The sequence below is a fragment of the Macaca thibetana genome, chromosome 1 (assembly GCF_024542745.1).
Source record: "Macaca thibetana thibetana isolate TM-01 chromosome 1, ASM2454274v1, whole genome shotgun sequence".
Classification (NCBI taxonomy): domain Eukaryota; kingdom Metazoa; phylum Chordata; class Mammalia; order Primates; family Cercopithecidae; genus Macaca; species Macaca thibetana.
In genome coordinates, this window is record NC_065578.1 from 119,342,039 (window position 1) to 119,351,579 (window position 9,541).

A 9,541-nucleotide genomic window follows, 5' to 3' on the forward strand; every position below is an offset into this window, starting at 1 on the left:
TCCCCCAGGCTGGAGTGCAGTGGCGCGATCTTGGCTCACTGCAAGCTCCGCCTCCTGGGTTCATGCCATTCTCCGGCCTCAGCCTCCTGAGTAGCTGGGACTACAGGCGCCTGCCACCGCGCCCCGCTAATTTTTTGTATTTTTAGTAGAGACAGGGTTTCACCGTGGTTTCGATCTCCTGACTTTGTGATCCGCCCGCCTCGGCCTCCCAAAGTGCTAGGATTACAGGCGTGAGCCACCGTGCCCGGTCTCAAAATCTTTTGTGTCTGTCTCCTGAACAAACCAAACAAAAAGCAACAGAAGGAATGAAAAACATTGTCATCACCAATTTGCTAATTGTATGCCATGCCAGACCACAGAAGAGAGAATTCCACAGATGTGACCCTGAGCCTCCAAAGTTTACAGTCTGATGACCACCACTACCTGGAATGCAGATACAGATAACAGAGTGAAAGCTCAGTATCAGTTGATGAAGAGACACTGGGTTGTATCAAGCTCATTTCCTACCAAGGGTAAGGATCTTTCAGGAGACCAAGTGAGCAGGAAAAAATTCATAAACTTGTATTAAAATTCAAGGTGGGGGCTGAAGCCAGAAGGTTCTAAGTCTGTTGGTATTCTCCTTAGTACGTGTCTCTTTGCTTTCTATCAGTTTATCACAGCGTTTTTTTCACCTAACCCCAATTCTGGGGAATTATTTATACATGATATATGCACTGTCATAATAATGACATGTTCTTAAATTGTCAATTTCTGAAACCGCATGTGTGTATCACAAACTAATATGAATGTGTGTGTGCATACATGCATATTTATGTGTGTGTGTGACAGGCTTCCTACACTTACACTCCCCTACTTGAAGAGAAGTGGTGCCGGCTCCCCCTGAAATCAGCCAGTGTGGGAGGAGTACTGACACCAAAAACAAAGGAAATGAAATAGGATAACTGTGGTTTGAGGCTCACAGATCAGATGAGAGGCAATGAATGAGAAAGTCAATGAGCTGAAAATGACAAGTACAGGCACCTCCTAGGGATCATGCCTCTAACAAATGACTGTATTGAACATTTGTTTAAACTCCTGTAAAGTACTTTGAAGTTTAACATCCTTTCCCTCCCTCACAATATTAAGTAGTATAGCTTGGAGGTTGAAAGCAGATTCTGGATTCAAATCCAGATTCTGTCAGATTCTGCCACTTACCAGCTAAATGACGTTGGACAAGTCACAATATCCCTAAACCCTTATTTCTTTACTTGTAATGTGGGGAGTACAATCTGCCCCATGAAGCTCTTAAAAGGATAAAGAAAAATAAAACATGACAAACGTTTTGCATTCAATGTATAGCAAATGACTACTTGATGGTGTTTTATAGGTGACAAAATAGATGCCCAGAGAAGTTAACCTCCTCTCTTGGGTCCCCCCGAGTGTTAACAGCAGTGCAGGGAAGCAGTCAAGCATCCTGTCTCTGGCCCATGGTTCTTTTATCCATGTGGAGCACCAGTCCCACACAGAAATCGTGTTTAGGCTACAAGTGATTTTTCATATATATCTTCTTTAATTTGCATCTGTCTGCCAAATCCACATATTAGCAAGCTCAAAACTCCAATGGAAAGGTGTATATAGGATCTTCTGGAAAATTAGATCTGGGATGATCCCAGGAGACCCAAAGAACTATGTGTGAGAAAAAACACAATACCCTGTCACACCCCCTTCAATTGTGGGCAAGTAGATTATTTACTTTGTGGGTTGATGTAACACAATTTTTAATCCCATGTTGGCTACGCTCTGCCACTTCCCCCACCATTAGTGGGTGTGTGCTCAGGCAGTGTAAACTCAGGAAGGTAATGCAAAACCAGGAAAATAAATCTGATTCTTATACCTCTCACCCCGCATCAGCCTACTTCTGTCTTTTTACTTCATTCTCTTCAGCTTTAAAAAACCAGAGGTAAATGTATTTTCAGTTGTCTTTGGCACAGCCCTATTTTGGAAATCATAGACAGCCAGCTGGACCAGGAGTCAGGAAGCCAGAGGCTTTCATCTGGGTCTGACATTGGTTAACTGTGGGCCTTCAGGAAAGTTAGATCAGTCCTCCAGGCTTTTGTTCCTTTTCTGTAAAAGGAAAAGAAGACTACAGTATTTATGAAGTGCTCACTGTGCGCCATGTGACTTCCATTTTGTTACTTTATTTAATCCGTAAGAGAAAGAACTCTACTAGCTAGGAATATAGATCTGTACCAGGCAAATTTTAAAATGCAGGAGCAGGCCGGGCGCGGTGGTTCACGCCTGTAATCTCAGCACTTTGGGAGGCCGAGGTAGGCGGATCACGAGGTCAGGAAATCAAGACCACCCTGGCTAACACATTGAAACCCCGTCTCTACTAAAAATACAAAAAATTAGCCGGGCGTGGTGGCAGGCGCCTGTAGTCCCAGCTGCTCGGGAGGCTGAGGCAGGAGAATGGCGTGAACCCAGGAGGCAGAGTTTGCAGTGAGCTGAGATCGTGCCACTGCACACCAGCCTGGGTGACAGAGCGAGACTCTGTCTCGGAAAAACAAAAAAAAATGCAGGAGCAGAGAGGCCAAGTTGCCCAAGGCCACAGAGGTGGCAAAGAGGAAGCTGAGGTGGAATTTGAACCTAGGACCATCTGATTCCAAATTTTTATGCTTAAATGAGTTATCCAGTACAATCTATAATTTTCTTTTCTGTTCTAATATTATGCTGTTATGTGAGCACCATTAATCAATATTTAGTTGGCTTAGTTTATTACAGTGAGTCATTCTTCCATGCCTTGGGTTCTTACTCTATATAGGCAGAAGCTCTGAGTAAACTTACTACATTCCTTATTTAGTCAGCTAATACATTAATTGTACACTCTGATATTGTAAGTAGTAGTTTTATTGCCATTAGTGAAAATTAGTGAGCCACCAGGTGTGGTGGCTTACACCTGTAATCCCAGAACTTTGCAAGGCTGAGACAGGAGGATCACTTGAGCCAAGAGTTCGAGACCATCCTGGGCAACATGGTAAGACCCCATCCCTACAAAAAAATGTGGTGGTGGACGCTTGTAGTCCCAGCTACTTGGGAGGCTGAGGTGGGAGAATCACTTGAGCCCAGCAGACTGAGGTTGCAGTGAGCCGAGATCCATGCCACTGCACTCTGGCCTGAGTGACAGTGCCAGACCCTGCCTTAAAATATATATACACACACACACACACATACATACCTACCTACATACATACATAAAGTAATGCTGCCTTCATCTGATATGCTTCTTCCAATAAGAAAAAAACTTTTCTTGGAAACTCTTCCCCTATCCTTCTTTGGAAACTTTATATAATTGATTTTACCTTCCATTATTTAGATTGTTTATTGACAAACCAAAGTTATTTGATGTGTATGTCTAACCCATATAGAATCAGGGCATAATATGAAGGGTATTTGGTTCCTGAAAGGGTGTTTGCACAAGAATATTGGACATGAGGCTACCAGCTACTCAGCATTGCAGTGGAGATTTGTCCTTTTATTCTCAGGTGCCTCTCAAGTTGGACTCACATAAGAACTAAATATGTCTCAGCTATAAATTGACTACATAATGGCTGGAAGAGGAGTGCATTGGCGTGCACCCCACTCGGTGGAGGAGAGACAGGAATACTTAATATTTTTTCTGTAGTCGACCAGGTATATCATTGAGCCTAGTTCTTCACATTGTAGTTATATTCTCTAAAAGTAAATACGATGCTTATTTTAGTTGCTATTGCATCCTTAGGCTAGTCCAGTGCCTAAGGAGCACATGGTAGGTGCTCAATAAATATGTGTTAAATAAATGAACAGGACAAGACAAACCAATAGGGAAGATAATTAGGAGCACCTGGACCTGGGTTAAATGTCGGTTAGCAATTTCAATCTGCCTAAATCTTGTGATATGAGCTCCTTAAGAGCAATGACTTTTTTACTCATCTATGTATTCCCTAGGATTTAGCCTTCATAATAGGGGCCCGAAAATTTCCATGGGATTAAATCATCTTATAGTAAAGTTATTTTAGAAGATAATATAGTGGAGGGATGAAAGAAAAGTCAAGTGATTTGAAAGTGATAATGATAAGGACGATAACAACAATCACACAATCATACAAGGTAACAGTGGAAGACAAGAGTGCTCTTGGAAAGGAGTGACGCTGTTGCTGGTGAAACTGCATCAGAAGTTGTCCAGGTAGGGGTTGTGATTCCTCTTTCTGCTGCTTTCATGAGCGCCAAAAGTAGAGTCAATTTATATTGATACTGTAGAGAAAGTGATTCCCTAACATTCCTCTCACTTTTGCCCTCATCATCCCCTAATAGGCCTAAGTCCAAAATACCATAGCTCTCATTGATCAGTTATTGATTTTTCCCTCTGTTCTCATACAGAGTCACTTCCTGGGTACATGAGACCTAAGATGAATTCCAGTATCTTCCCTTCCTGGACCCTGTACTGCATCCCTCCTTCTCTCCAATGACCATGTCTCCCCAAAGGGTGGAAGGCATTTTCACTGCACCCAGGACTCCTGTCCCTGCCCCATACTCTCTTAAAGACAGCCATGCTCAGTGATCCAAAGCTGATTTTCTGTTATATACTGTGATGCCATAACCGATTATTTCTTCTATTAAAGAAGATAAAGCTATATGTTTTAATTTTAGTGAAACATCCCCTGTGGTTAAGAGGACATCCTGTTATATAAGAAGCCCAGGAATGGGAGAACAGAGGATTTAGTGACACTTCATAGATTTCTGGTTGTGGGGTCAACTTAGAGACTGACTCAAAATTGACGTAAATAGGAATAAAGTAATGGCTTTGAGGGGGAATGAGTAAGCTGGTTTAAAGTCTGCAGGGAGCAATATCCTACATAGATGAATAAGACAAACAAGAAATAGTCTTGAATGGAGCAAGAATGTGGGAAACAATTTAGATGGGAAAATGGAGATCAACTAAAGAAATGCAGAGAGTTTTGAAGTCCACATAGAAGACTTTAGAAGATAGTAATAACTAACATTATCCACCCAGCACTCATCTAAGCTCTTTAGATATATCACTTTATGTAATCTTCACAAGTCTATGAGGTAGGTACTAGTATTATCCCCATTTTACAGATTAGGAAACCAAGGCACAAAACGATGGAGTGCCTTACCCAAAGCCACATAGCAACTAAGTGGTGAAGAGAGTTGAAATTTGAAGCATAAGCTCTATTCTATACTAGCATTCATTTGTCACTAACTGTGCTAGACAGTATGCTGAATCTGGCCCTAGGAGTCTTAAAGAGCTATGTGCAAGAGAAAAAATATTTTTTCTACCCCTTCAATTGTCGACATGTAGATTATTTACTCTGTGAATTGATGGAACACAATCTTTAATCCATGGGGGGTTTTTCGTTTTTTCGAGATGGAGTTTTGCTCTGTTGCCCAGGCTGGAGTGCAGAGGTGCAATCTCAGCTCACTGCAACCTCCGCCTCCCGGGTTCAAGTGATTCTCGTGCCTCAGTTTCCCAAGTAGCTGGAATTACAGGCGGGGGCCACCATGCCCCAATAATTTTTGTATTTTCAGTAGAGACGGGGTTTCGCCATGTTGGCCAGGCTCATCTGGAACTCCTAACCTCAAGATATCCACCTGCCTCAGCCTCCCAAAGTGCTTGGATTACAGGCGTGAGACACTGCGCCCGGCCAACTCTGTTTTTTATACACATTCTTCTCATAAAGTATGTGCATCTATACACTGTAAGTGTGTGTATGTTGTGGTATTTATATAATCAAATACAATTTACCACCATTCTTCAAGATCGCAAGATCCTGCTTCATTCTAATCTCTAGTTTTTAGCATGGTTTCCATTAGCTATTCCTGAGAGGAAATTCACAGTCCTTGCATTTTACAGATGGTGAAAGTGGTTTAGAGGAGGTCAATGGCTTAAGCAAGGTCACAGATCAAGTTTTAGCAACATTTGGCTTAAATCGGGATCAATAACCTCTGACTGTCCAGCCTGATCCTTACAGGGTCTGCCTGTCCTGGGGCCTGGGCCACATTCCAAATTGGGTCATCTGGTGCATGCTGCCTGTCTGAAATTCCCCTTGTGGTTTTGCTCACATCTGGTGTTTTTCACTTCTCTTTCTAAACACGTGCTTTGATCCTATTGCTGCTACAGCAGAAAGATGTCCATGGTTCCAAGGAGCATAGCTAATTTAGTGAGAGGTGAAAGATACTCCTCTCAACAGGACTTCTAAAAATAAACAGTATTATAGCCTCACAATGTCATGCTTGAAGCACTTCCCAGAAAACCCCCAATGTAGTAACTTCTACAGTATCTCTCTACAGCCCCAAAACCTCTAACATGCCTGGACTTCTAGCCCCTCTTCTCAAATCCTCAACAGGTTTGAAGTCTTCCTCATGTTGTTCTTCCTTTTAGTCACTCTTGGAGTAGACTGCAAGGGTGACAAATGGTTAAACGCCTTCCATAAGAGCTCTGTAGTCGTGTTTCTCCATCAGTTCACACACACTAAGCTGGAAGCTACGTATATTTACTTCCATAAAACCTTATCTACAAGCTTTCCTGTTTTATTTGTTTTAGCAAACTTTGTTCCTCATTCTGCCCCTATTTTATTTTAGTAAGTCTGTTTCTTAATTATAAAAGTATTTTCTTCTTACCTTAAAATTTTTAGGTAAATAGAGAAGAATAAAAAAAAAAAAACAATCCCAGCACTTTACCATAGCCATTATTCATTTTTTGTTTTGTTTTCTTCCAGTTTTATTTTCCCTGTATGTATGTCTTTTTGTTTGTCTATTTGCTCAGTCTTTTTTTACATAGAATCATAATTTACATGCAATTTTTGTGTCCCCTTCTTTCACTATTTAATAGTATAAATGTTTCCCATGTTGCTATGTAATCTTGCAGATAAAAAATTAGGAATGAAAAGAGATACAGATTTTGACAAAGTAAATGGGGAAAGGGCTTCAATGACCTCCCATAAAGCAACAGACTGTGAATATCATTTGTGGGACCCAATTCTTCTCTGAGTTGCTGGGATTTGGAATTAAGATAAAGAAGACATAAGTGAGTAGAAAGAGGCAAAACAGCCCAATGTTTTTGGAGATGAAAGATTAATATGAAGTCACAAATGGCTAAATTCAAGATTCAAGATAACTAACCTGCCCTATTAAGTAAGTCAGAGTCAAGGCTACCTAAACAGTCCCAGAAAAGAACAACTTATCACAGATATGGCCAGAAGGAGGGATGTTTGGGAAACACTCCTCCTGGGGAAAGAACATCTTCCCAGGGGCTGTGGAAAATGATAATAAGTTACATTGTCCACTCCCATTTCTAGAGGGGTTTCAGAGAAGAAATGAAGAGGCAAGGCATTCTTCCTGTAGGAAGGGATTGTTGGGCTTTGTGGCTATGTCTTCTAATCTCTCTCGGTCCCTTTTTCCTTTTCAGTTGCCCCATTGGACCCCACCCCAAACTAAGAAATGTTACCCCAAATGGGTTAAGTTGTCCTTACCTAGCCAACATTCTTCAATCAAACTTTTCCCTCTCTTGCCTTTCTTTGCTGACCTTCCCAAAACCAAGACATCGAGCTAGCTCCCCTGTGCCATCTCATCTCTGCACATCCACCCCTACCACACAGGGAGGCCAGTGCTGAGCAGCATCTGCATGCCTGCTTAGCAGCAACAGTGAAGCCCGATGATGAGTAGAGAGAGGTACAGAGGTCTGTCCAGGTTTACTCCTTTGGAGCTGCTCTCCCTATTCCAGGAAAACCCACTGAACTGTTATTTGTGTCAGGCACTCTCATCCTCACAACAGTGCTGGAAGATTGGTATAGCTATTCTCCAATTACAGATGAGGAAACTAAGCTCTGGGGATCTGTCTGTGTCAGAGGTCCCCAAACCCCGGGGCATGGACAGGCACCAGTCTGTGGCCTGTTAAGAATAGGCCGCATACCCCCTTGAACCCCGCCTCCTGGGCAGATCAGTGGAAACATTAGATTCTCATAGGAGCACAAACCCTATTGTGAACTGCACATGCTAGAGTTCTATGATGCATGCTCCTTATGAGAATCTAATGCCTGATGATCTGCAGTGGAACAGTTTCATCCTGAAACCATCCCCACTGCTGCCCCCCGGTGGAAAAAACTGTCTTCCACAAAACATATCCCTGGTACCAAAAAGGTTGGGGACCGCTGGTCTATGTAATGCATAATATTGTAGAGAGGTAAGAAAACTGAGAAAATACCCAAAGGTGCAGAGAAAAGTACAAAGCAAAATTACTCAGCATCCATTATCCCCAAAGAAGTATTGATAACTTTTAAAATATATTGCCTTTCATTGTTTCTATGTGTTCATCTATGTGTATGTGTATGTGTGTATGTAAGATGATAACCTGTAATACATGAGTTTATTTTGCTTTACAAGATCAGGATTCTGTTATTTCTATGAGCTTGCTAGTACTTCCATAACAAGGTACCACAATTGAGTGGCTTAAATAACAGCAATTTGCTGTCTCACAGGTCTGGAGGCTAGAAGTCTGAGATCAAGGGGTTGGCACGTGGGTTCTTTGTGAGGACTGTGAGAAAGAATATGTCCCAGGCCTCTCTCCTGCCTTCTGCTGTTTTGCTGGAAGTCTTTGGTATTTCTTGGCTTCTGCTGCATCACCCCAATCTCTGCTTTCCGCTGCATCACCCCATCTCTGCCTTCCTCTCCACATGGCATGTATCCTTGGTGCGTGTCCACCTCTCCACGTGGCAGTATCCTCCGTGCGTGCCCGCCTCTCCACGTGGCAGTATCCTCGGTGCGTGTCCACCTCTCCACGTGGCAGTATCCTCCGTGCGTGCCCGCCTCTCCACATGGCAGTATCCTCGGTGCGTGTCCACCTCTCCATATGGCAGTATCCTTGGTACATGTCTGCCTCTCCACATGGCATTCTTTTTATAAGGAAATAGTCATTTTGAATTAAGGGTTCCTCCTACTTCATTATGACCTCATCTTAACTTGATTGATTACATCTACAACCTTATCTCCAAATAAGGTCACCTTCTGAGGTAACGGGGGTTAGGACTCCAACATATCAATTTTGGGAGGACACAATTCAACCCATAACAACTATTTGTACAATATTGTCTCTTATTTTTTTTCTACTTACCATTCTATGTGGACATTTTTGTCAGGGGAAAGGACTGGCACATGCAAATGTGGGCAGGGAGAGAAGGCCCGAGGGGAGTAGCACAGTGGGGAGCAACCCACAGCCTTGGGGAAGGCACGGCAGGAGAAGAGCATGGAGAAGGAGGCAGAGGAGCTGTCAGAGCATTGACCATCACCGTGGTTTTCCTCCTTCACAGGCTTCCTGAGGGATCCTCAGAAACATGTGTTAGAAAAGAAAAGCTTCCAGGTCTGTCCAGTCTCCTCCATGACCACAGTTTCCCACCCACGTACCATTATCTGGCTTGGAATGGATCCTGGAAGGACTCAAGAGAAACCATAGAAACAGACAACAGGAAGTAAGTGTGAGGGAAGCTTTGGACGGTGAAAGTATTAGATT